The sequence below is a fragment of the Pelodiscus sinensis genome, chromosome 21, assembly GCF_049634645.1.
Source record: "Pelodiscus sinensis isolate JC-2024 chromosome 21, ASM4963464v1, whole genome shotgun sequence".
Taxonomy (NCBI): domain Eukaryota; kingdom Metazoa; phylum Chordata; order Testudines; family Trionychidae; genus Pelodiscus; species Pelodiscus sinensis.
Genome location: NC_134731.1, coordinates 659,559 through 685,241, shown reverse-complemented (window position 1 = coordinate 685,241; position 25,683 = coordinate 659,559). Strand labels below are relative to the sequence as shown.

Below are 25,683 nucleotides of genomic sequence, written 5' to 3'. Positions count from 1 at the left end.
GGCTTAATCTTTGTATCCCTGCCCGTCAGCATGAAAGAAGCTCTTCGTGTATATTTGCATGTACATGCGACCACACTTAAGTTGCGGCCCTCGGCATGTGCTGTGAGTATCACTGTGGCCCCCGAGGCTTCCAAAGTTGAGTAGCCCTGGTGTATTTCCATGTTAGCATGATGTTGAGCTTGGAAAGGGGGCTAAGAGCTGCATAAATGCATAGGCCCTCTGAAGTCCATGGTGCCTGGCGTTCATTAACACAGGTAATATGATGCAGGCAGTAGCTGATGTGCATAAGGACACAGTAATACAGTTTTGAGTAAATTTTCTTTTAGATGGGCTATGTTTTGGAGTAGGAATAGCAGTCCGAATCTGAGTACAGAAAGGTGTGAATCATAAGTCGCTAAAAACAAGCCATAGTTCAGCCTCAGCTGCGGCAGAGAAGAGGCACAAATCCCTCCCAGACATGTACTGGATCAGACGTTCTGTGTATTAAAGATGACCACAGGCTCTGGCCTGCCTCCTTCCCCCTCAGTTCTGACATCTGCATGACCCCCCAGCTGCTTGGGAACAGAGACAGCTGGGTTCCAGTGTAATGGAAGCCAGGCTCATGGCAAAGCCAGCTCTGTGGTGTCAGTTTTGGCTCAGAGCCCCAGTGGAAATGTAAAGCTGGAGCCCTTCTCTCCGTGGATGATAGGGAGTGGGGCAGTGACATCCTGAGTTTCCTAACACTTTCAAGTAGGAACAAGAGATCCTCCGGAAAAGAGCTTTATTCCGGCGGATCGCGCCAGTCTAGACGCTTTTTTCTGGCTTTTCCCCAAGCCGGAAAGAAAGCGGCAGACATGTTTATTTAAATCCCACGGGGGATATTTAAATCCCCCGCGGATTTCCCTATTCCAAAGTTGGAAATTAGCATGGCTATTTTGTAATAGGGGCCAGTCTAGACGTAGCCACCGCTATTGAGTTGGAGACCAGTGTTAGGAAAAGGGGAAAATCCCAAATTGTTCTCTGGAGCAGCCTTGGGGCCCTTCATGGACTGGTTTGATAATAGCTTGGCCATCTCTGATCAAGTTTAATGTCAGGGTTGAGCAATACCAAGAAGGCCTAACCGCCCCCCTTCCCCACAGTAAGCATCACACAGGGAGCCCACTTCATGATTTGCCTCAGTGGGAGAGATGCAAGCTTGCTGTCTAGTAGGTGAGGCAGAAGCCCTGGAATGTGGCTGGATATGCACAGCATCACTAAGCTGTGGTGTAATGTATTTCCTGTTTACAGCTCATCTGTGGCAGACAGTAGAATAGCACTCTCCATCTTCAGACCTACCAGGCCTTCCCCAGAAGAAGGGTTATTCCTCACCAAGCCCTTGTCCCTGTGGGTGGTCCTCCAGGTGCAATGGATGGCCATGTGCCTTTGGAGATTGTCAGCAGCACAGGCTCACGTACCGGTCTCGTAGACCTGCCATCACTCCAATTACTTCCCAGCTGCCTGTGGCCAGAGACAGAACCGTCCAGTGCCCCTCAGCTTGCCAACTTGCTTTTCACACTCAGACTTTCCAAACAGCTCTTGGGTTGTATTCTGTTAAGCTAACCCACGTCTTAATTGCATCCTCCTCCCTGGGCAACAGCCACACTGTCCCCACATAGCATCCGTGCCAATCTAGACGCTCTTTTCCGCAAATGCATTTGCAGAAAATCATGCCAGTCAAGATGTAGCCCAGGAGTGGTAGGGCTGCCCTGCCCTAGAGGCCCTCAAACTAGAGTAGTGGTCTCCAACCTTTTTAACCACAAGATCACTTTTGCAACTTAAGTGCAATGTAAGATCTACCTCAACCTCAAATCCCCTTGTCCCACTTCCTTCCCGTCCCTTCTTAGAGGCCCTGCTCCTGCTCCACCCCTTCTCCAAGGCCTCACCCTGCTCACTCCATCCCCCTGCTTTCCCCATCCTCTCACACTTTCACCAGGCTGGACTGGGGGATGGGGTTGGAGTGTAGGAGGGGCTCTGGGCTTAGCCCAGGACAGGAGATTGGGATCCAGGAGGGCTTTCAGGGTGCAAGATCTGAGAAGGCATTTGGGTGCAAGGGGACTCATGTCTGGGCAGGAGGTTGGGTGTAGGAGGAGGTTCAGGGCTGGGGCTGGGGTTCAGAAAGCAACTTCTGGCTGGGCCCCATTTAACTGAGACGGCTTCTGGGTGGAGGAGCAGTGGGGTTAAGGCAGCTTGCTCCTGCCCTGGCCCTGCACCACTCCAGAAAGCAGCTGGCATGTGCAGCAGTGACTCCATGTGCTGCCCCTCGTCCACAGGCCCTGAGCCCACAGCTTCTACTAGCCACGGTTTCCCATTATTGATCACTGGGAGCTGCAGGAGCGGTGTCTGCAGGCCAGGGCAGCATGTGGAGACCCCCTGCTCTGCCTCTCTCAGGGGCTGCAGGGACATGCCAGCCACTTCCAGGAGCAGCAATTACCATAAGGATAATTACTCCAGCCATGACTGGTTCGGCATTTTAGAACTCACTCCTCAAAGAATTACATTTAAGCGTAAGAGAAATGAAAATGCTGAAATGCACAGACCAGTCAAAACCCAAACAACCCACTTTGCAAGCAGCAGAAGTAACAACAACCCCCACTGGGTCAGGAGAGGAGAGTGAAGGCCAGTGTGTGTTTGTGAGAATGAAAGACACACACACTGTGTGAGACAGATTTGCATTGCCAAGCTCCCTCCATCCCCTTCTCTCAGTGTGGAGATGGGGTACCCATCCTGACATCAGCCCCCCCCCTTCGCCCTCCCACAACCTGCACAGCAAGCAGGAGGCTCCCAGGGGGGCAGCTGCAAGGCAGAGGGCAGGAGCAGCATGACAGTGGGTGGAGGGGCAACTGAAGTGCCAGTGCTTGAGAGCTTCCTGGCCAAACCAGTCAGGATCCCCTGTCCGAGGCTCCAAGATCTACTGGTAGATCCTGCTCTACTGGTTGGTGACCACTGGACTACAGCAGGAGACTGGGTAAGGGGCAGGATCCAAGGATACTGCAAGCTTAAAATCTCCAAGCAGGGGCACCTGGCCACCCTGCAATGGCACCCAGAGCTTCCCAAAGAACTCATGACCCTACAAGTGGTACCCTCCCCTTCTCCCTGGCTTTGTACGAGGAAACTGAGGCCCAGCAGCCATTACGTGACTTCCTCTGCACTGGCCACCAGACCGAGGTACGAATGAGGACTCCAGGTGCAGCCTGCAGCCCCGCCTATGGGCTCGCCGTGCGCGCTGGCTGCAGGAGGGCAAGGCGGGGCCCGAGCCGGCGACCCATAGCACCGGGCTGAGCGGCTCCCACGTGGCCCGCGCAGGCAGCTCTGCGCCGGTGCCCAGGGATCGTGCGGAGGCGCGGGCTGGGGGCGCCACGTGCTGCCCCGGGCCGTGCTGTGCACGCGCAGCGGCTGCCGGAGCGATTAGCGTATGCAAATGAGTGTTAACTGCAGCGTCTGTGGGTGCGAGGGGCTGGGCGCGCGCCTGGCCTGGAGGGGGGGGACTGGGCGCGCGCCTGGTCCGGGGGGGGGCGCTCCGCCAAAGGGGGGGACGGGGCGCGCGCCTGGCCTGGAGGGGGGGGCGCTCCGCGAAGGGGGGGACTGGGCGCGCGCCTGGTCCGGAGGGGGGGCGCTCCGCCAAAGGGGGGGACTGGTCGCGCGCCTGGCCTGGAGGGGGGGGCGCTCCGCGAAGGGGGGGACTGGGCGCGCGCCTGGTCCGGAGGGGGGGCGCTCCGCCAAAGGGGGGGACTGGGCGCGCGCCTGGCCTGGAGGGGGGGGACTGGGAGCGCGCCTGGTCCGGAGGGGGGGCGCTCCGCCAAAGGGGGGGACTGGGCGCGCGCCTGGCCTGGAGGGGGGGGCGCTCCGCGAAGGGGGGGACTGGGCGCGCGCCTGGTCCGGAGGGGGGGGCGCTCCGCCAAAGGGGGGGACTGGGCGCGCGCCTGGCCTGGAGGGGGGGGGACTGGGAGCGCGCCTGGTCCGGAGGGGGGGGACTGGGAGCGCGCCTGGTCCGGAGGGGGGGGCGCTCCGCCAAAGGGGGGGACTGGGCGCGCGCCTGGTCCGGAGGGGGGGGGGGGGCGCTCCGCGAAGGGGGCGGGCAGGGCGCGCGCCTGGTCCGGAGGGGGGGGGCGCTCCTCGAAGGGGGCGGGCAGGGCGCGCGCCTGGTCCGGAGGGGGGGGGCGCTCCGCCAAAGGGGGGGACTGGGCGCGCGCCTGGCCTGGAGGGGGGGGACTGGGCGCGCGCCTGGTCCGGGGGGGGGCGCTCCGCCAAAGGGGGGGGACGGGGCGCGCGCCTGGCCTGGAGGGGGGGGCGCTCCGCGAAGGGGGGGACTGGGCGCGCGCCTGGTCCGGAGGGGGGGGCGCTCCGCCAAAGGGGGGGACTGGGCGCGCGCCTGGCCTGGAGGGGGGGGCGCTCCGCGAAGGGGGGGACTGGGCGCGCGCCTGGTCCGGAGGGGGGGCGCTCCGCCAAAGGGGGGGACTGGGCGCGCGCCTGGCCTGGAGGGGGGGGACTGGGAGCGCGCCTGGTCCGGTGGGGGGGGACTGGGAGCGCGCCTGGTCCGGAGGGGGGGGGGCGCTCCGCCAAAGGGGGGGACTGGGCGCGCGCCTGGCCTGGAGGGGGGGGGACTGGGAGCGCGCCTGGTCCGGAGGGGGGGGACTGGGAGCGCGCCTGGTCCGGAGGGGGGGGCGCTCCGCCAAAGGGGGGGGACTGGGCGCGCGCCTGGTCCGGAGGGGGGGGCGCTCCGCGAAGGGGGCGGGCAGGGCGCGCGCCTGGTCCGGAGGGGGGGGCGCTCCTCGAAGGGGGCGGGCAGGGCGCGCGCCTGGTCCGGAGGGGGGGGGGGGCGCTCCGCCAAAGGGGGGGGACTGGGCGCGCGCCTGGCCTGGAGGGGGGGGGGCGCTCAGCGAAGGGGGCGGGCAGGGCGCGCGCCTGGTCCGGAGGGGGGGCTGCCCCCCCGCTCGGATTGTGCAACCTGTTTGCGCGTCCCGCCCCCTCGCCTGGCCCGGCCCCGCCGGCGGGACGAAAGGAAGCGCCCTCAGTGCCCGTCGGGCCGGGCCCCCGGCGGCTCCTGCTCCAGCACCTCCGCCGGCGCGCCCGGAGCGCGCAGCAGGCAAGCGGGGCTGGGGGGCAGGTGGACGCGGCTGCGCTGGCGGGGGGCGCGGGCGGGGGGCGGTTCTGCATTGCCCCCCCCCTCCCGCCTGCCCCCATGGGAGCTGCTGGACGGGCCGGCTCCCCCTCCCGGTCCGAGGGCGTGAAGGGCAGAGCCATGCCCCCCCGTTTGCTTTCCGCCTGGCCGGAGCGGCCCCCTTCCCTCCCGCCCTGTGGGGAAAGGGGCTGCCCCAGGCGGGGGGAGAGAGCAAGGCAGGGGAGAGGCTTGTGCTCAGAGGAAGGGGCCAAGCTGGGGGCTGCTTGGACCCCTCATGTAGCCCTGGGGGGTCTGTCCCCCCCTCACAGAGCCCCAGGGGCTGGTCCCTCCCTGCAAGGAGTCCACAGGTGAGGCTGGTCCTGGCCTCAGCCTGTCCCCCCTTCCAGGCAGCCTCCAGAACCTGTCCCTTGTCCATTGCTTCTCCCCCCCCCCACACAGTCCCCTGGGTGGAGCGTGCCAGGGCCCTTGTACCCATAGGGTGGTAGAAACCCTCCACCCCTTGGGGCAGCCCCATGCGCAGTGAATCGAGCCTGGGCTGGGGGCATGTGGGACAGTCCCGGAGCCGGAGACCTGGCTCCAGGCAGCCCTGGCCTCTGCTCAGCAGTGCTGACGAGCCGAGCAGGCACTTCCTGTGCTGGGGACGGCCTGTTCCCTGCGGCTGCCAAAGCAAGAGGCTCCTTCCAGCAGGGCTGGGAATTGCTTCCAGATGCAGCAGGAAGAAATCTGAGCCCTGCCCTGGGAAACCTCCGGGCCTGCTGGGTGGGATCTGGGCCCTAGGGGCTGCCACCTACCACATGTGGGCGCATGGGGAACAGCGCATTGCCGGTCAGTCCTGCAGCTAGTCATGGCCTCTGCCCCGAAGGACCCCAGCTGCAGCCCCTTCCCCTGGAGCCCTGCCGTACTCAGCCCTGCTCTGGTGGAAAGCCCCTCTCCCCCTGGCTAGCACTCCACCCCCACGCCATTCCCCATCCAGGCAGCCAGGGCCAGGGCTGAGCACTATGGCTCCTGCCTGCAACAAGGGAAACCAGACGAAAGCAGCTTTAGGGACCCGCCTTGTGCTCTCTCCAGCTTGGGTCGCCCGGCCGTCACACGGCAGTGTAACTTCCTTGCAAGCGGCACGCGCAGAGAGGCGCAGGGCTGTGCCGCCCTGATCCGTCCCGCTCAAGGCAGGGCTGCCTTCGGTGTAGCCTGTCTCCATTGGAAAAGTGGCCCCTGCTCTCCAGGGATGCCATAGGCAAGGTGTCTGGCCTGTAGAAGGAGCAGGATTTCACGACACCCAAGCCCCCTCCATGAGAGTGCTGCCCCTGCTTGGCCATGTCCCTGGGCCCTACAATGGGCAAGTTCACAGGTTTGCCCTGGTCTGTTGTGCCAAGCCCCCATCCCAGCCAGTGCCTGCTGGTCACATTAGCTGCAGTGGGGTTCTGGTCCCTGCTTGCAGGCCAGCGGAGCAGCACTGGGCCTATGCAGGTCTTCCCTGCGCCACCCGAGGGCAGCACTGCACTGGGCTGGCAGCAGCTGTTCTCCCAGCTCTGCGGCCGAAGGCCCCAAGAGCCGGCCGGTGGGTCTGGTCCCCTGTGCATGGTGTTTCCTTGCCAGACCCCAGCCATGAGCACAGTGTCTTCGCTGGCGTGGGGGAGGCAGAAGGCAAGAGTATAGGTGGGAGTGGGGGGCCAGGGACCCCTGCCCTGCATTAATCGTTTCTTCTCCCTGGCCTGGCCTAAGGCAGCAGCACGAGCACTTTGCGCAGCCCCCCTGGCCTTGGGTCTCCCCAAACAGTAAGAGTTTACGTGCGGTGAGAGCTGGAATCTGCAGGTGAACTCCTACTGCTCTGGGAGGCTGGAAGCACCCTGCACTGCAGCACCCCAGAGCTGGGGAAGGCCAGGTAAGAACTCAGCCGTGCGGTCCAGCACCCTGCAGACCCGCCAGGGCACATCTCTCCCACAGCCAGTGCTCCTGGCAGAATACTGGGTGGGTACGTCCCTAAGATCTGCCCCCAGGCTGACTGGTACCCTGGGGACACCAGTGCCCTACGGCCCCTGCACTTCCGCAGAAACTGGGCCAAGGCCCGGACAGGCAAGGCCCAGCTGAGAACAGCCCCAAGCGCGGCACGGCACCCGGACACTACTCCAGGGGCTGCACACTGAGGCGGGGGGGGTTAGTGCAGACCTGGATGGACTCTACCAGCACAGCCCTTGGCTACGAACCCAGTGCAGGCTCTGCTCCCTTCCCTCAGAGAGCCTCACTCCGCCACTCAGAGACCCCAGCCCTGCAGCCAGGAAAGCCAGGGCCCAGCAGCCTGCATAGGTGAGATCAGCTTCTGGGCAAGGGAAATCCCTGGCCCTTCCACGCCCCGCGGCAGCAAAGCCGATCCCACGGCATGAGCGCTCTGCTGCTGCGAAGCTCATTTCCCACGGTGACACGGCCCGGCGCTTTCAGGGCTCCCGAGTGAGTAGCCACGGGTCCCATCTGTGGCTCCGTCCTCTGCTCTGGGTGACTGAGCTAAGGAGAAGGGGCGGCCTGTCTCTTCTCCCGTTCCAGCAGGCAGGTGAGCAAGGCCTAGTGCTGTATGATGCATGCCTGACGGGGGCGCCTGCCTGTCTCAGCTGGCTTCTCCAGGTGATCCTGCTGCCCTGCACTGGGCACATCCGGGCCCATCTGCCCAAGTGATTCCTGCAAATCCGAGCCCGCAAGGCAAGGGAAACGAGTTCACTCTGCAACACATTCTGCCTCCTCAGCGGACACCCTATAGCCGTCCTGCTGCCCAGCCCGCACCACGGCCCCCTCCCCGCCCAGCCCGCACCAGGGCCCCCTCCCGCCCAGCCCGCACCACGGCCCCCTCCCCGCCCAGCCCGCACCACGGCCCCCTCCCGCCCAGCCCGCTCCAGGGCCCCCTCCCGCCCAGCCCGCACCATGGCCCCCTCCCGCCCAGCCCACTCCAGGGCCCCTCCCCGCCCAGCCCGCACCAGGGCCCCCTCCCCGCCCAGCCCGCACCAGGGCCCCCTCCAGCCCAGCCCACTCCAGGGCCCCCTCCCCGCCCAGCCCGCACCACGGCCCCCTCCCCGCCCAGCCCGCACCACGGCCCCCTCCCCGCCCAGCCCGCACCAGGGCCCCCGCCCAGCCCGCACCACGGCCCCTCCCCGCCCAGCCCGCACCAGGGCCCTCTCCCGCCCAGCCCACTCCAGGGCCCCTCCCCGCCCAGCCCACTCCAGGGCCCCCTCCCGCCCAGCCCGCACCACGGCCCCCTCCCCGCCCAGCCCGCTCCAGGGCCCCCTCCCCGCCCAGCCCGCACCACGGCCCCCTCCTGCCCAGCCCACTCCAGGGCCCCTCCCCGCCCAGCCCGCACCACGGCCCCCTCCTGCCCAGCCCACTCCAGGGCCCCTCCCCGCCCAGCACGCACCACGGCCCCCTCCCGCCCAGCCCACTCCAGGGCCCCCTCCCGCCCAGCCCGCACCAGGGCCCCTCCCCGCCCAGCCCGCACCACGGCCCCTCCCCGCCCAGCCCGCACCAGGGCCCCCTCCAGCCCAGCCCGCACCATGGCCCCTCCCCGCCCAGCCCGCACCATGGCCCCCTCCAGCCCAGCCCACTCCAGGGCCCCTCCCACCCAGCTCGCACCACGGCTCCGCCCAGCCCAGCCCGCACCAGGGCCCTCTCCCCGCCCAGCCTGCACCAGGGCCCCCTCCCGCCCAGCCTGCACCACGGCCCAGCCCGCACCAGGGCCCCCTCCCGCCCAACCCGCACGATGGCCCCTCCTCACCCAACCTGCACCACGGCCCCTCCCATCCAGCCCATACCAGCCGCCCCCCCCCAGCCCACAACACAGCCCCTGTCTGCACTGGTGCCACTGACAGCCAGCAGGCTACATCCCTTCCCCCGTGAAACACCCCCATGCTGCCCTCAGTCCATGCCTGGCTCACTAGTGTAGCCACTGCCCCCCCCCGACAGACTCCCCCTGCCACACCACAGGGGCAGCCCCTCCCCCCAGAGCAAGTGTGACACTGCCCCCCCCGACAGACCCCCTGCCACACCACAGGGGCAGCCCCTCCCCCCAGAGCAAGTGTGACACTGCCCCCCCCACAAACCCCCTGCCACACCACAGGGGCAGCCCCTCCCTCCAGAGCAAGTGTGACACTGCCCCCCCCCACAGACCCCCCCTGCCACACCACAGGGGCAGCCCCTCCCCGCAGAGCAAGTGTGACACTGCCCCCCCAGACAGACCCCCTGCCACACCACAGGGGCAGCCCCTGCCCGCAGAGCAAGTGTGACACTGCCCCCCCCACAGACCCCCTGCCACACCACAGGGGCAGCCCCTCCCCCCAGAGCAAGTGTGACACTGCCCCCCCCACAGACCCCCTGCCACACCACAGGGGCAGCCCCTCCCCCCAGAGCAAGTGTGACACTGCCCCCCCCACAGACCCCCTGCCACACCACAGGGGCAGCCCCTCCCTCCAGAGCAAGTGTGACACTGCCCCCCCCCACAGACCCCCCCCTGCCACACCACAGGGGCAGCCCCTCCCCGCAGAGCAAGTGTGACACTGCCCCCCCCAGACAGACCCCCTGCCACACCACAGGGGCAGCCCCTCCCCCCAGAGCAAGTGTGACACTGCCCCCCCCCACAGACCCCCTGCCACACCACAGGGGCAGCCCCTCCCCCCAGAGCAAGTGTGACACTGCCCCCCCCGACAGACCCCCTGCCACACCACAGGGGCAGCCCCTGCCCGCAGAGCAAGTGTGACACTGCCCCCCCCAGACAGACCCCCTGCCACACCACAGGGGCAGCCCCTCCCCCCAGAGCAAGTGTGACACTGCCCCCCCCACAGACCCCCTGCCACACCACAGGGGCAGCCCCTCCCCCCAGAGCAAGTGTGACACTGCCCCCCCCCGACAGACCCCCTGCCACACCACAGGGGCAGCCCCTCCCCCCAGAGCAAGTGTGACACTGCCCCCCCCACAGACCCCCCCCGCCACACCACAGGGGCAGCCCCTCCCCGCAGAGCAAGTGGGCACTGCCCCCCCCGGCCGGTCTCTGTGGGCGGGTGGCAGTGGCTGGAAGGCCCCTTCCACACAGGGCCAGCTGCCTGCTCCTGGCTGTGCAGGCGGGATGTGTCTGCAGAGGGAACCAGGGCTCCAGCCCCCGAGGAGTGTGCGTCTGGCCCAAGCGACCATGGCTGTAGACTGTTACCAACACAAGACACAGTAACAATCTAAAGCCACGGTTGCCCTGGAGACATGGGCGTGGGCAGGAGAAGTTGGTACCATGGTGACAGGGACAAAACAGGCTCAGTCAATACAGGAGACAAGGACTCCGGCGCCTGCATAGTAGCACAGCAGGATCCACCCCCTTTGCATGGGGCTGGTAGCACCCAGCTCCTCTCCCCTGCCCACCTGGTCCCGATGGCCTCCAGCAGGGAGTCCCACAGCCTGTGCGCTGGAGACGAGCCGTGGCAGGGAGGGGGAAGAGCTGCCTCCAGTTCTGCACCTGCCTACCCCTGCTCCTTGCACTCCAGAGGCCTCAGCCTTCCCCCCAGCACCTGGATTTGCAGGCCTCAGGGCGGCCGGAGGCTGTGCCCTGGGTCTCCACTCACCTCTCCCAGCTCAGCACAAGGCACCACCCTGGTCTCACTCAGGAGCCTCAGCCCAGCTGCATGGTGGAGGAGTCCAGGCTGGAGCAGCAGGAGCTGGGGGAGACCCTGCTTCACCAGGCCTGCCCCGTTCCAGGCTCATCGCCCTTCTCACGCCCTGGGCAGAGCAGGTGGCACCAGGCTCCTGCCTGGAATCACCATCTTCCAGCTGGAATCAGCGTCAAGCCCAGCATGTGCTGCCGCAGCTATGCCCTTGAGGTTCCAAGTCCTTTTTCTGCCCCCCCCCCCACTTGGGGGCTGCAGGAGAGTACAAGCCCTGCCTGGCTGCACCAGTGTGGGCCACCTGCTGCCGGACGAGGAGCGGCGCAAGGGAACCTCCGCAGTTCAGTGTCAGGAGAGCAGGGTGACAGGCCTGGGCTGCTCCTTCCGCACCTGCGGGCGAGACAAGACACACATCAGCCCGGAGCCCACTGTGTGCGGACGGGTCTCCCCACCTCCCCAGACAAGCCTGCCGGGGCAGCACCACCCAGTCGGTGCTTCCCTAGTGCTGGCCCCTGCCCAACAGCCTGCAGGGAAACACGTCCCACCAGGCGCAGAGGGGAGCCCAGCTGGGTCCCGTGAGGCGCAGCCCAGGTCGCGCACACCTAGAATCAGCCGGAGGTCGCTCTCACGGGGCCAGAGTCAGCAGCTTCTCAGGCTGGGCAGGGCAGTTCCTAGGCGCCGCCTCTCCCTGGGACGTGCCCAGCTAGGCTCCCTCTTTCCCATGCCCATCCACATCCCTGGCCCTGCAGCAGGAGGAGACAGGCTGGGGTGGCGGGTGCAGCTGGGCTTTGCTCCATGCCAAACAGCATCCACCGCTCCCTGGGCCCAGCACAGGACAGCTGCCCAGGCTTGCAGCCTCCCTCTGCCTGCCCACCCCCCTTGTGTGCACCCAGCCACAGGCAGGCTGGTGGCCACTGTGGAAACCCCAGCAGGGGCATGGGGAAGTGGCAGCTGCTCAAGGCTGAGAGGCGGGCACAGCAACGTGCTCGGGAAGCCAGGGCAGGTGGGGCCAGATTCCCTCCCCACGCCCACAGACCTACCTGCTCAGCCACTGGGGGAGTCCGGCCAAGCTCCGGTGCAGCTGGGTTGCGCCCTTGTGAGGTTTTGCTGCTGGTCCCCAAGCACCTGCTGTGCTGATGGGCCTGGGAGGCCGCTGTCCCACTGGCGTGCCCTGGCGATGCTGCACTAACAGCGTCACTGCATTAGTGGCAGCTCCAAGCGCTTTGTGCACTCAACCCCCATGGGATGTGGGCAGCTGGAAATGGCCCTGGAGTCTGGGGCACAGCCAGCGGCCAGGGCGCCTGCCCATCATCCCTGTTAATGGGTGTCAACATGCCAGCAGCTGGAACGTGGCCCCCCCACTGGAGCACGTGCATACGGAAGGCCACCAGGCCTGCCCCCTCGGCCTGCCCCATCCCCATCCAGCAGCCTCTCCTCATCCCATGCCTTCCTGCACGCATGGCTGTGGTGCACATGGAACACACCTTCCTCTGCAGCACATGCATGCGGTGAGCCAGGCCAGCCGGTTGCTCTTGCAGCTGGCCATAGGTCCCAAGGGAGGCAGGGGCTTCGCCAAGAGCTGGCTGGGCATGTGTGCCCGTGTGGTAAGAGATGTGCAATGTGGTCTAGCCAGTGCGGGAGGGGCTGTGTGTCAAGTGGGGCGGCTCCTGCTGGGCCGGGGGGGGGGTCAGCAGCCCCTGTCACACGTTCCAGAGCGCCTGGAGGGGCAGTCGCCACCACCAGCTTCCCCAACCCAACCTTCCAGGGGCGCCAGGTCCCTTGCTGAGATTGGGGGGGGGCTGCCCTCAGGGTGGGACACGAACCCTCAACCTCTGTACCTTATCGACTGCGCTAACTCCCACCAGGGAGGCCAGCCCCCATCTCAGGCCAGGCTAGAACAGGGTCAGGCCTGCAGCAGCCTGACTAGGGACACCCTGGCTGCCTGAAGTGCCTGGGGCCGCCCAAAGGCGGGGAATGGGGCCAGCTGTGCTGCCCTCTGCCCAGTTCCAGCGTTTGCTGACCGGCCAGGCCCTGCCGATGTGGGCGACTGAGCCCAGGGGAGACCTGCCTTGCTGGCCTGCCCCAGCGCTCCAGACTGGCCGGGCTCGTTGCCTGTGGCCGTGGCTGTCCGGCCTGGTCACTGCCCGTCCTGGGGCTTCGGCAAGCCCCTGCTCAGTAGCTTCTTGCGTCTCCTAGTACCGGGGCAGCGAGCCTGGCGGGGCCGGGGCCGGCTAGCGCAGAGGCAGCGGTTGGGCGCACTGCGGGTGTCCGAAAAGGGGGGGGCTGGGCACGCGCGCAGCCGCGGGGGGGGCGCTAATTGCGCCCGGGGCGGGAGAGCGGGGGCTGCCGAGCGCGGCGGCGTCACCCGGGGCGCGGGGGCCGGGCTCTGGCAGGCGCACGGAGCGGACACACCCGCCCGCTGGCCCCAAGGCAGCCCCGTCCCTGTCCTCGAGCGGGCACGCGCCCAGCCTCCGGAGCCGGCGTCGGGGCAGCTGCGCGCAGCGCGCGGCTTAGACACCGCGGGGAGCCGCGAGGCTTGTCCCGCCCAAGACCCGCTCCGCAGGGAGGCGGCGCCCGGGCAGGCAGGTGCCCGCCGGCTCAGCGGCGCCAGCCCGGGGGCTGTGAGGCTGCGGGAGGACCGAGCAGCAGCAGGGGCCCAGGCCGAGCAGGCGGTGGGCGCTGGGCGACCGAAAGTGCGGGGGGGGGGGGGCGATGTGCTCACAGCGCTGCACAAAACCTTCCCCCTGCGCCTGCTCCAGCGACCCCCGCCGGGACCTGCCCCACCGCAGCGCGAGCGCAATTGCAGTGGCCCGAGCCGGCTCAGCACCATGGACAGCAGCCGGCACAGCCAGGCCGCCCCCTCCGACAGGCAAGGGCCGTGCGCCCCGGCCGGCGAGCCCTGGGGAATGGCCCCACGGGGGGAAGCGGGGACCAGATGCAGCGCCTGAGCTAAAGGTGAAGTCGGAGCCCCCCAGGGGACCTTTCCCAGCCGCGTGTCTCTGCCTCCTAGGCCCCCGGTAACTGCCTGCAGCCCAGCCACCCCCAGGCACGGAAAGAGCAGGCAGGCGTCCCCCTGCACGCCAGGCCCTGCCCTGCCCACAGCCCGATGGCTCCACGCAGCCTGGGGGGGGGGGGGGCGGGCCCCGAGGCTGGCGGGCACAGCTGGCACCTTAGATGCAGCTGCAGGTCTGGGGGAGCCCTACGCGATCGCCTGCTCTGTCCCCAGCCCAGGCCACAACCCAGGGCAGGGAAGGAACCACCAGTGCAAACATGGGCAGCTGGTTACAGCACCTCCCGCTGGCATGGCTACGGCTGCCCCTGTTCCTCGCCCCCACGAGCCCGGGGCTTCCGTCCCTGTGATCCCCCTCTACATGGTTGATGGAGCGATGGATGAGCAACAGCCCCTGCCTGCCTGCAGCCCTTTCACTCCGGGTGGGCTGGGCCGGGCTGCTCGGTGGCGCTGGGTGCAGGCGCTGCAGCTGTCATGCTTCAGTAGCCATGACTGTAGACTGTTACTGTGTCTCTCACGCTACGTAGCAGTAAGCAGTCTAGAGCCAAGGTGCCGACGCGCTGACGTGGGATCTTCTCACCAGAGTCTCCACAAGCGGCTCTTCACGGCCTTGGGCATGGGGATGGCAGTGGCATGGAGCTATGGGTGAGTTCTGCAGACACGTCCTCCGGGCTGGGCAGGGTGACATGGGGAGCTTGGCCTCGCTCCTCCCCCGAAGGAACCATGCTGCTGGGAAGCCAGTGCACGCCTAGGAGTTACAGGGCTGGCCTAGGCCCCAGCTCCTACACATGCTGCCGGGTGCTGGCCCCCTAAGCCATAGGGAGGCCCCATGGGTTCAGACCAGCAGGCCACAGCCAGTGTCCTGTGGTCCAGCAGTGGCTGGTGCCAGGTGCTTAGAGGGACTAGCAGGACTGGGCAATTTGCTCCATCCCCTGCTGCCCAGCAGGCTTCGGGACACCCAGAGCATGGGGTGCAGCGCTGGCCCCTGGGCTAACGGCCCCTGGGCTAACGGCCCCTGATGGACTGACCGCCACCAACGGATTTCATGCTTTTTAAAACCCAGTTTTGCTTTTGGCCCCCACAACATCCCCGGCAATGGGTTCCCCAGGCTGGCTGCGGGAAGACCCCGACGGACGGACGGCTTGTAAACCTGCTGCCTGTTCATGTCCAGGGGCGACCCCCCCGCTCTTGTGTTGTGTCCCCACTTCCTGATCCCCCCTTCGCCACAACCCCCAGGCCGTGGGAGATCTGTCATTCCATGGCTGAGACGCAGGCCTGGGCTTTGCCAGCTCTCCTCGCAGAAGCTGTTTCACACCCTGAATTATTTATTGCCCCTCTCTGTGCTTTTGTCCAATTCTAAGATCTTTATTTAAATGAGACCAGACTGCACCCAGTAGCAAGATACGGGCAATACCCCGGATTTCTATAGTGCCATGGTCTTCTCTGGGGCTTTCCAAATGGCTCACGTTACCTGCCACTGCACACTGAGTGGGGTTGGCAGGTGGCTAGCCATGCCAGGAGCTCATCCTTCAGTAGTAACAGCTCATTTTGAGCCCAGTGTTTAGCATGAATTGCTGGGACTCATTTCCCCCTGTCCATTAATCAACACTGAATTTCATCTGCCATTTTGTCACCCAGTCTTGGGAGGTCCCTTGGTAACTTCACAGTCTGCTCTGGATTTAACTAGCTCGAGTAATGTTGTATTCTCTGAAAATTTGGCCCTTTACCCCCCTTTCCCCATCATTTGTGAACATGCAGAATGGGTCTGATCCCAGTACAGATCCATGGGAGACCCTGCCATTTACATCTCCAGTGGGAGACCTGTGTATTGCTACCCTTCGCTTCCTGTCTGTTGGCCAGTTACCGCTCCCTGAGAGGACCTTCCCTCTCATCCCATGACTGCTCACTCGGCTTAAGAAACTTTGGCGAGGAGTCCAAGGTTTTCAGAAAGTCCAACCCCCCCCCCCCCCGGTGCACATGCTTGTTGGCCCCCTCAAAGAACAGGCTTGACGGAGGACCAGTTCTGGGGAGGTGGGGGCACTTCTGCGCCTGCCACCCCAGGGCAGTGCTGAGGCTGCTTGAAGAAACTTGCAGCATCTGCTGAGCACCAGGCCAGGGGAACGGATTGGGCGGGGTGGGAGGCAGGAGTCTTTGGAGGAAACACCAACCCACTGAACACAAATGGGCCCAAAAGCCAGAACAGAGACGCTGGATTGATTCCCCCAGATGCTCTGGCTGGGGCGTGGAGAGGAGCCTCCCCAGACACTCTCCTCTCCCAGGCTAGATCTCATGGCCCATGTAGGGCAGGGGAGGGCACCAGGGGGTGGCAGGCAGCAGGGCAGCTCCTGTCGTCACCACCTATGCGCGCTGAGTGAGGCATCAGAGGCTATTGAGATGTCCTCTGTTCCCAGCTGGAAGAAACCCAGCTCCCCATGCTCTGCCTGGCCCACCAACACCCAGCCCCCCACGCTGTGCCTGCCTGCACAATTATATGGGGCAGCTGGCAGGAGCCAGGCTGTGGCCAGGCACAGGCAGATGGGGCCCCGGAGGCAGTCTCAGCTCCATCCTGCTCAGGTTCTCCCACCAGCTCAGCACCAGCACGCTGCAGAGGCAAGGTCAGGAGCAGGATCTGGCTGCCACCTCTGGGCTTTTTGCCCATTTTCTGTCTTGGAAAGTAGCATTTGACTCCCTTGTCTCACAGCCACCCCTGCCAGGCTAGATTCTCCACTCGCTGCACAGAACGCTTATTCCACACCTCGATTAGAGGGAACGCTGCTCCCCACCCCATACTCAGCGGGCACGGAGCGGACCAGCCCCTCTCCTCTGCCAAGACCTGGCCCTGATCACCAGAACAGCCACACGGGGTCAGACCAAAGGTCCATCCAGCCCAGTGTCCTGTCTACCCACAGTGGCCAGCGCCAGATGCCCCAGAGGGTGTAAACAGAGCAGGGAATCATCAAGCAATCCCTCCTGTCACCCATTCCCAGCCTCTGAAACAGATGCTAGGGCCACCATCTCTGACCATCGCAGCTAATAGCTAATCTCCATGAATGTATCTAGTTCTTTCTTGAGCCCTGTTAAAGTCCTGATCTTCACAACCTCCTCTGGCAAGGAGTTCCACAGGTTGACTGTGCATGGCATGAAGAAATTAAGGTTTATTTTTTAAGCCTGATGCCTATTTACCTTGGACTATCCCTTCAGCTTTGGCTTTCTGTACATTGGGCTTTATTCCAAATTGGGATTCATTATCTCTTGGTGACTCCAGAGCAAACGTGTTCCAGCTCACTAATGAGGTATGTTTCTGAGCTGCTGGCTTGGGGGCAAAGCCCAGCTGAGGGATTCTGTATGGCTGGCAATAGAGTCAGCCAAGCAGAACCGGACCTTGAGAAGGGAATTTTCACTCTTCCTCCCCATCCCCTGCCCTGTATGCTCAGCCCAGCCCTCGGTAAAACAGCTGTGGAAGGGGCCACAGCCAGGGCCCTGGTGGGTGAAAGCAGACCTCCGCTCTGCTCCTCGAGGGAGCTCCCACAGAGAAATGCTAAAAGAAAGTCGGCCGAGAGCCCCTGGCAAGTGCCTCACGCAGCTGCCAGTCTGCACCCCAGCCCTCAGGCCTCATCCCCACAGCAACCACTAAAATCACCAGAGCCCTAAGACACTGGATCCATGGCCTATGACAACGCTCTGACCTGCCAGCCCCTCTGTTTGGCCTATGGCTGCTGTGGTGTTAACAGGCGGCTTCCCCTTGAACTGAGCTCAGTGTAAGTAGCTACTGAGCGGTTCCACCTAGGCTACGTCTACACTGGCATGATTTTCTGAAAACGCTTTTAATGGAAAACTTTTCCGTTAAAAGCATTTCCGGAAAAGCACGTCTAGATTGGCAGGATGCTTTTCCGCAAAAGCACTTTTTGCAGAAAAGCATCCGTGGCCAATCTAGACGCAGTTTTCCGCCAAAAAGCCCCGATTGCCATTTTCGCGATCGGGGCTTTTTTGTGGAAAATACTACTGTGGTGTTTACACTGGCCCTTTTGCGCAAAAGTCTTTCGGAAAAAGACTTGCTCAAATGAGAGCAGCATAGTATTTCCAGAAAATCACTGATGATCTTACATGAGATCGTCCGTCCTTTTGCGGAAATTCAAGCGGCCAGTGTAGACAGCTGGCAAGTTTTTCCAGAAAAGCAGCTGATTTTCTAGAAAAACTGGCCAGTCTAGACACAGCCCTAGTGTTCAGCTAGGCCAGTGGGGGCCTGTCCCACACCTGCTCACCCCCGCATTGCTGGAAAGTGGGTGTCTCTCCAAATGCAGCTGGTCTAATAAAAACGGTTCACCCAGCTGGTCTCGCCAATATCCTGACACCAACACAGCCAATGGGAATCTCGCCATCCATTCTAGACACCTCAATGCCAGGCTCACCTTGGCTCCTCGAGAGGGGTCAGAATAAGCAGGCACATGGCTGGGGAGCTGGCAAGCTCCTGCTGAAGAAACAGAAGAAGAAAAAGCTTCTCCTGCCATGCCCCACAGTCAATGGCACAGCCTAGGCGCCTTGGAACGCTGGGGTCCTGTTCCAGGCCAGCAAGGGGCTGCTCACCTCCTGCCCTGGACCAGTGGGTGCCTCATAAGGCTCTGCTGAGGGACTTCACAACCTGAGCCTCTCCCAAGCAGCCTCCAGGTCACATTCTGACCGCCTGTGTCTAGCCCCAGCCTGAGCCAACAGCCCTGACACCAGCCTCAGTTACTTGCTGGGAGACCCCCCACACACTCAACCCCATAACTGCTCAGTATGCATCAGCCTACAACTGCCCCTGGAGTTCCCCGCAGTTGGGTTTAAACCCAGCACTGGGTCAGTGCGGAGAAGGAATTCTCAGGCACAAGGCATTCCGGTCACAGGAGGAAAAGGGAAAGTGCTTTGAGTAGCTAAACTTCAAGCTGCACTTGGCTCCAGGTAAAACCCTCCCCAGCATGGCCCAGCCTGTCAGGACCCTCCTCCCTTTCAAAAGGCTGGTTCCTTAGGTGTGGGGCACTCGCAGGCCAGGTATCTCTAGTCAAAGCTGGGCAGACACAGGCTCCCAGGGAAGAGGTTAACAGGTCTGGCCCTGCTTTTGCCAAGGAAAGGCCCTGGGCCAGCATGGGGTCAGTCACCTCTAGTTACACCTGGTGGGGGCAGCAGTTCATCCTTCTCCCAGAGGAACCAGCTTCCCCTTCCCAGCCTGGCCTGGGAGAGCAGCAGCTTCTGTTGGGAACTGGACCTCGAAGGATGTTACTGGCCAGCGAGTGCGACCTCAAGGCGCATCCTGCAGAGATGGCTACACGCGAGTGGCAGGGCATGCGGTCACAGCTGGGCTGTTTCTCCCAGCAAACGCCTGCACAGTTCTGGGTCCTGCAAGACTAAACCCAAGCTTGCTGTGCAAAAGCCAAGGAGCACGGGGGGGGGGGGGGGGTATGATCCCCCTGTGACCGTCTGAAAGAGGCAATCCCCAGAAGGGGCAAGGAAACAAAGGGACCAGAGACCAAGGCCTGGCCTAGACTAGGCAATTGGATTGATAGAACCAGGCCTCTGAGGGGCATGAAAACCCTCCACCCAGTGCTGGCAACCTGCCCTAACCCGGCATAGGCAGCTCTAAGTTAGCGAGAATCCCCCCTTGACTTCCACTCCCAGGAAGCGGCACTTTGATACCTGCTCCCCAGGGATCCCCATCCTGGCAGCAGTTTAGAGCAGAGCAGGTTGCAGGCAGGGGAGCTCGACGGAACTCCCGGCTACAGACCCCGAGGCCCGGGATGTAGGAGGCGGCGGGGGCGTCTGTCCCACATTCAATGCTAGTACGAAGGGAAGGGTATTAAAGCTCCTAATCCTGCCAGTCTACCTTGGACCGGCCTGGGCTGCAGAGCTAGGAAATGGCCGACTCAATGTTCAGGCTCTCAGACCCTGAGGGGCAGGAAGTCTGAGGAGGCCTCCAGCACCCCATGCTGCCAGTTCCTAGCCCAGCAGGCCAAGCTGGAGCCCAGTGGCAGAGCCAGCCTGGGGCCGCAGGTGGCTGGTTTTAGCTTGCAGAGCAGGCACCCAAGAGACCAGGGTCAGACCCAGGTAAGGGCTGGTTCATTGAGCTGGGCTCTGGCTGCTCCTGCTTCCCAGGGACCCTGGCTCTGGCCCAGCCCTGCCCTGCCCTTGGTCTTGGCTCAGGCAATTCAAGGCAAAGGGCTGCGCCACCAGGAGAGCCCAGTTAGTGACCCCCCAGGCATGACGGGCCTGCTCAGGGAGGCCCAGGGGCCCATTGGAGCAGCATCCAGTTGCTGAGAGTGTCACAAACCCGCCATCTGGCTGGGCTGGGCTCCCAGCAGCGCAGAGAAGGAGGCGAAGGCCACTGGCACCTTGTCACCAAAACCTGCCTTCTGTTGCCAAGCCAGAGCGGCTCTGGGGCAATGGGACTAGTGAGGAAAGAGCCAGCTCTGGGGACAAGAAACGTCCTGCTCCGGGAGGGGCCTTTCTCCTGCCCTCCCTTTATTGTTGAGGAGCCGCCAGTGGGGCCTGGAAGGGACCGACTTCCGCCAGTATCCCACAATCCCGTCCTGAGGGCTGCTCAGTGTTTTGTGATCCCTGCTGCCCTGGCCCCGCCCTCTGTTTGGGGAACTCCCCTGCCCTGCTAGGAACACAGCTGCTGGCAGAGCCGCTTGGCCGTTCCTGGGCAGGGAGAGCTCCCACAGCGCATCAGGCAGCGGAGGACTCAGGTTTGCAGCGATCCGCTGAGCCTGCCCACGCGGCCCTGCGGGATGCTGACCCGGGCGGCTCCGCTCTAGCGGTGGCCAACGGGGCCGAACCAGTGTGGCCGCTCTGCACGTGACCGGCGTTGCGGACAGTCCAACCTCCCGCCCTGCCAGGGCGGGTGCGGCCAGAGCCGGGCAGCCCCGACGATTAACGCCTCGCGGGGAAGCGGGGCGTCGCGTCGCCGGAGGAGCCCGAGGGCGACGGTACCTGCGAGGCCGGTGCCTCTGGAGGGTCCGCAGAGCAGGCGGGACAAGCCGCAAGGGCTGACCCGCCGGGACGCGCTAGTCTCTCCGGTCCTACTGGGGAGCCTCACCGGCTCCCCCACGTCCAGCCCCCCGGCCGCGGCTGCGGGCTGCTCCTGCGCTGCCCTGGCTGGGGGCGAAGCCGCCTTGACGTGCGAGTGGCCCCGCCTCAGCCACTCCCGCGAGTCACTGCGAAGCGGGGGGTGCGGGAGACCCGCAGGGCCGGGCCGGGCGACGCGTCCCCAGGGGTTCACCGGGCCCGCAGGGAACCTGTGCCAGCCGCCCCGCAACTGCGCCTCGTCCCGCCCAGCCTGAGCCCCGCGCCGCACTCGCCCCGCGGCTCGCAGATGGGGACAGCGCCGAGCCCGCAGCAGCCCGCGCCCCCGTCCCTCGCGGAGCCTGGTCTCGAGCTCCTGCCCCAGCCCGCGCTGCCTGCCCCGCGGGGGGCGTCACCCCGCCCCCCCGCAGCCCCCCGCCCCCGCGGCACGTGCCGGGGGGAGCCAATGGGCGGCAGCCGGGCCACGTGAGCCCGTGGCGGGCTGAGCCCCCTTGGAGCCCGGGCTCGCCGCAGCGCCCGGCCCGCAGCCCTTACCTGGCCCGGCAGCACCGTCCCACGCCGGCCGCTCCCCAGCCGGAGCCGGAGCCGGAGCCGCTGCAGCTGCCGCCCGCCGCAGCCCGCCCGGCTTTTATAGGCTCCGGCTCGTAGTAACGGGGATCTCGGCTCATTCATAGAAAAGCATCAACCTACACAATGACGTGAGCGCTACGTCAGCGGGAAAATTTAGGAAACGGGAAGCGGCCGCTATTTATAGCGCGGGGGGAGGGGCGGCGCGAGCCGAGCCTGGGGCCGGGCTGGGGTCAGGCAGGGGGGATTAGCCGGGGCCTGCCGGGAAGCTCCGAGCTGGAGCCCAGGTCCCGGGGAAGGCGCAGCACGTGCCCCGGGCCCGCCAGGAAAGGGGGAGGGAAGCTGCAGGAAAAGGGAGTTGCACCGTCCCTCCGTCCTGTTGCAGCCCCTCCTACCTGGGCTCCTCCATCCCGCCCCACAGCCCCCCCATCCCGGCCCGGGCTCCCCCGCACTCGCCCCACAACCCCCCCATCCCGGCCCGGGCTCCCCCTCCCACCCCACAGCTCCCCCATCCCGGCCCGGGCTCCCCCGCACTCGCCCCACAACCCCCCCATCCCGGCCCGGGCTCCTCCTCCCACCCCACAGCTCCCCCATCCCGGCCCGGGCTCCCCCGCACTCGCCCCACAACCCCCCCATCCCGGCCCGGGCTCCTCCTCCCACCCCACAGCTCCCCCATCCCGGCCCGGGCTCCCCCGCACTCGCCCCACAACCCCCCCATCCCGGCCCGGGCTCCCCCTCCCACCCCACAGCCCCCCCATCCCGGCCTGGGCTCCCCCTCCCACCCCACAGCTCCCCCATCCCGGCCCGGGCTCCCCCGCACTCGCCCCACAACCCCCCCATCCCGGCCCGGGCTCCCCCTCCCACCCCACAGCTCCCCCATCCCGGCCCGGGCTCCCCCGCACTCGCCCCACAGCTCCCCCATCCCGGCCCGGGCTCCCCCCACTCGCCCCACAACCCCCCCATCCCGGCCCGGGCTCCTCCATCCCGCCCCACAGCTCCCCCATCCCGGCCCGGGCTCCCCCGCACTCGCCCCACAACCCCCCCATCCCGGCCCGGGCTCCCCCTCCCACCCCACAGCTCCCCCATCCCGGCCTGGGCTCCCCCCACTCGCCCCACAGTCCCCCATCCCGGCCCGGGCTCCCCCTCCCACCCCACAGCTCCCCCATCCCGGCCTGGGCTCCCCCCACTCGCCCCACAGTCCCCCATCCCGGCCCGGGCTCCCCCTCCCACCCCACAGCTCCCCCATCCCGGCCCGGGCTCCCGCCCACTCGCCCCACAGCCCCCCCCATCCCGGCCCCGGGCTCCCCCCATCTCCTCCCGGGCTCCCCCCCCACTCGCCCCACAGCCCCCCCATCCCGGCCCGGGCTGCCCCCTCAACTCTGCTGGTGCCCTTGTACCAGCCCCCTGCCTGGTGTCTCTGCAGTCCCTCACTAGTGCAAGCCCCGGGTCTCCCAGAGGGGGGCAGTGTAGGTGCGGGGGCAGGTGCTCTGTGGGGTGATGCAGGCCCCGCCCGGGTACTGCCGGGAGCAGCCGAGTCTGGCTGCTCTGGTGCCAGCAGGAGCTGGGGAGCTTCAGTCCCCCTGGCTCCCTCTGCGGCGGCTTTGACTGGCTGAAAAGGCCCCCGGAGGGGCCGCCCCCCGGCTCACTCCATTGCCCAGAGCATGAATCAGCGCGGCTCGCCGCCCGCCCTGACTCAGCTGTAAGCTGCTCTCCGGCCTGGGCAGGCGGCTGCAGCGAGCGAGCCCCAGGCCAGCTGCCTGCCTCCCCCACCGCCCCCTCCTCCCACGGCCACCTGCTCGGGCGCAGCCGCTTGCTCAGCGGCGCTGCTGGCTCACGGGCAGCTTTAAAGGGACAGTGGCCCCCTCTGGCAGGCCCAGGCTTAGGGAGCGGGCTGCGTGCGCCCTTCCCATGCCAAGGTCCTGGGCACATCCCTCGGGCCTCGCTCCGCTGCGAGGGGCCGGCCCTGCGGGAGAGGCACCTTGGCAGCTCGGGCGCCTCTTCCCCCGCCTGCTGACCAGCCCCTCCGCGGCCCAGTCCCGCCCTGCTCCCTTCTCCTTTGCCCCCGCGCGGTTTCCAGCCACGGGCCGCTGCGCTGAGCGCCGGGAGGCCCGTGAGCACGAGGGGCTGGGGGAGTGGCCCTGCAGCCCGAAGCAGAGCTGGAGAAGTGGCTGGTGGTCTGGCTCCCCTCTCCCCAGAGAGCCGGCCCACACGCGGCCTCCATCTCCACTCTTCCCCCGCCTTGGGCTGGTCTCCAGCAGCGCGCTGTCTGGGTGTGACTCATCCCCCGCCTCACACCGAGGCACCCCTCCCAGCCTCATCTCCCTCACAGGGGCAGGGAGAGTATTAGCCTGAGTCCCAGGGCGCGGGAGCCCGGAGACGTGAGGTCCGTTCCTGGCTTTGTCACCGATGCCCTGGGCGAGTCCTCCTGTGCCTCAGTTTCCCCACTTGCAATAAGCGAGTCACCCTGACAGACGGGGCTGCTGAGGGTTCCCAGGGACTCCTGGGCGAACCAGTAGCTAGTGCGCTGGCAGAGGCCGCAGCCAGACGGGCACGTGGTCTTTGCCGCTTGGTTTAGGGGCAGCTGCTGCAGGTGGGGCCCGCAGAGCAGGGAGACGCGGAGAGTTCCTGGGACAGTGGCAAGGGATGGAGCTGGCGCCTGCATTAGGAAGGCCAGATAAGGGGCCCGCTGCAGTGGGCTCTGGAGTAACTAGGAGATAAAGCAGTGGCCTGGGGGGTACAGGGTAGTGGGGTCAAGTCCATCTGCCGCCCAACACCCCACCCCGGGCAGGAGGAGGATGCTGGAAGGGGGGGCCTGTTTCTGCTCCTCCCTGATTTCATGTATCTCCACTGAGTGGCGCCCACTGGCTCCCCAAGCAGCCTTGAGGGGCGACCCAGGTTCTCCCCTCTGGCTCCCTCACGCTGACCCTGGTTGTCATGAGTTGTCCCAAGTGGGCAGTGGGTACCAGGGCGCTAGCCCCCAGGGACATACCCCGCCCCACCGTGAGCAACGCGGGGCTTCCAGCAGCCGGCCTCGGGGACTGCAACGCCCGCTCCCGGCTCCGCTGCGGACACCCCGCTGCTCCGGGGGCCAGGTAGGGCTGGCTGGGCAGGAGCTGCCTGGGGACCGCGGGGCGCGAGAAGGGGACGCGTGGGAAGGGCGCTGGCGGGAAATGGGGAGCAAAGCCCCGAATGCGAGGGGGGGCCTAGGCCGCTTCCCTCCTCCCCCAGCATCTCTGCGCCCTCCTGGCTGCGGGCTCGGAAGCGCACGTGGGCGGGGGCCCATTAGGTGCAGCTCGCTCCACAAGGGGGTGGTGCGGGGGTACCGGGGGGCTGGGGAGACACCCGGCCGGGCGCTGGGTCCCGCGCTGGGTCGTAGCCCCGCCCCTCAGCCCGGGCTCCCCCCGCGAGGGCCCTGGGGCTGGGGGGGGCGCTCCGAGCGCGCTGGGGGCGTGTGACCTCACGCGGGCTCTGCTAAAGCATCACCCTGGTCGCCATGGCAACAGCCGCGTTGTCCCTGGCAGCGGGGGGGGGGGAGCAGCCAGGGGGCGGGTCCAGCCTGAGTCACCCGGGGGCGGAGCCGCGGGCGGGAGCGGCGCTGAGCCAGGCTGGCCCCTGGGAGCGCCCCCTCCTCACCGCAGCGCTGCGGTACCCTGGCCCCTGTGCCAGCCCCCCCCGTGTCTGCCCCCACCCCCATGCTGCTGCCCCCCCGCTCTGTCACTGCCCCACCCCCATGCTGCTGCCCCCCCCGCTCTGTCACTGCCCCACCCCCATGCTGCTGCCCCCCCCGCTCTGTCACTGCCCCACCCCCATGCTGCTGCCCCCCCCGCTCTGTCACTGCCCCACCCCCATGCTGCTGCCCTGCCCCCAGCTCTGTGTCTGCCCCCCCATGCTGCTGCCCCCCCGCTCTGTCACTGCCCCACCCCCATGCTGCTGCCCCCCCGCTCTGTCACTGCCCCACCCCCATGCTGCTGCCCTGCCCCCAGCTCTGTGTCTGCCCCCCGATGCTGCTGCCCCCCCCGCTCTGTCACTGCCCCACCCCCATGCTGCTGCCCCCCCCGCTCTGTCACTGCCCCACCCCCATGCTGCTGCCCTGCCCCCAGCTCTGTGTCTGCCCCCCCATGCTGCTGCCCTGCCCCCAGCTCTGTGTCTGCCCCCCCATGCTGCTGCCCCCCCGCTCTGTCACTGCCCCACCCCCATGCTGCTGCCCCCCCGCTCTGTCACTGCCCCACCCCCATGCTGCTGCCCTGCCCCCAGCTCTGTGTCTGCCCCCCCATGCTGCTGCCCCCCGCTCT

General features: G+C 66.2%; 1 long non-coding RNA gene across 1 annotated transcript; it reads right to left on the bottom strand.

Annotated features, from left to right (window-relative positions):
- Positions 1 to 11,006: 11,006 nt before the first annotated feature.
- Positions 11,007 to 21,454, bottom strand: LOC142819214 (uncharacterized). The gene is made up of 3 exons (XR_012897016.1): positions 21,359 to 21,454; positions 11,799 to 11,938; positions 11,007 to 11,501 (listed from the first exon to the last, which is right to left on the bottom strand). It is a non-coding gene; the product is annotated as an uncharacterized LOC142819214 (long non-coding RNA).
- Positions 21,455 to 25,683: the final 4,229 nt, after the last annotated feature.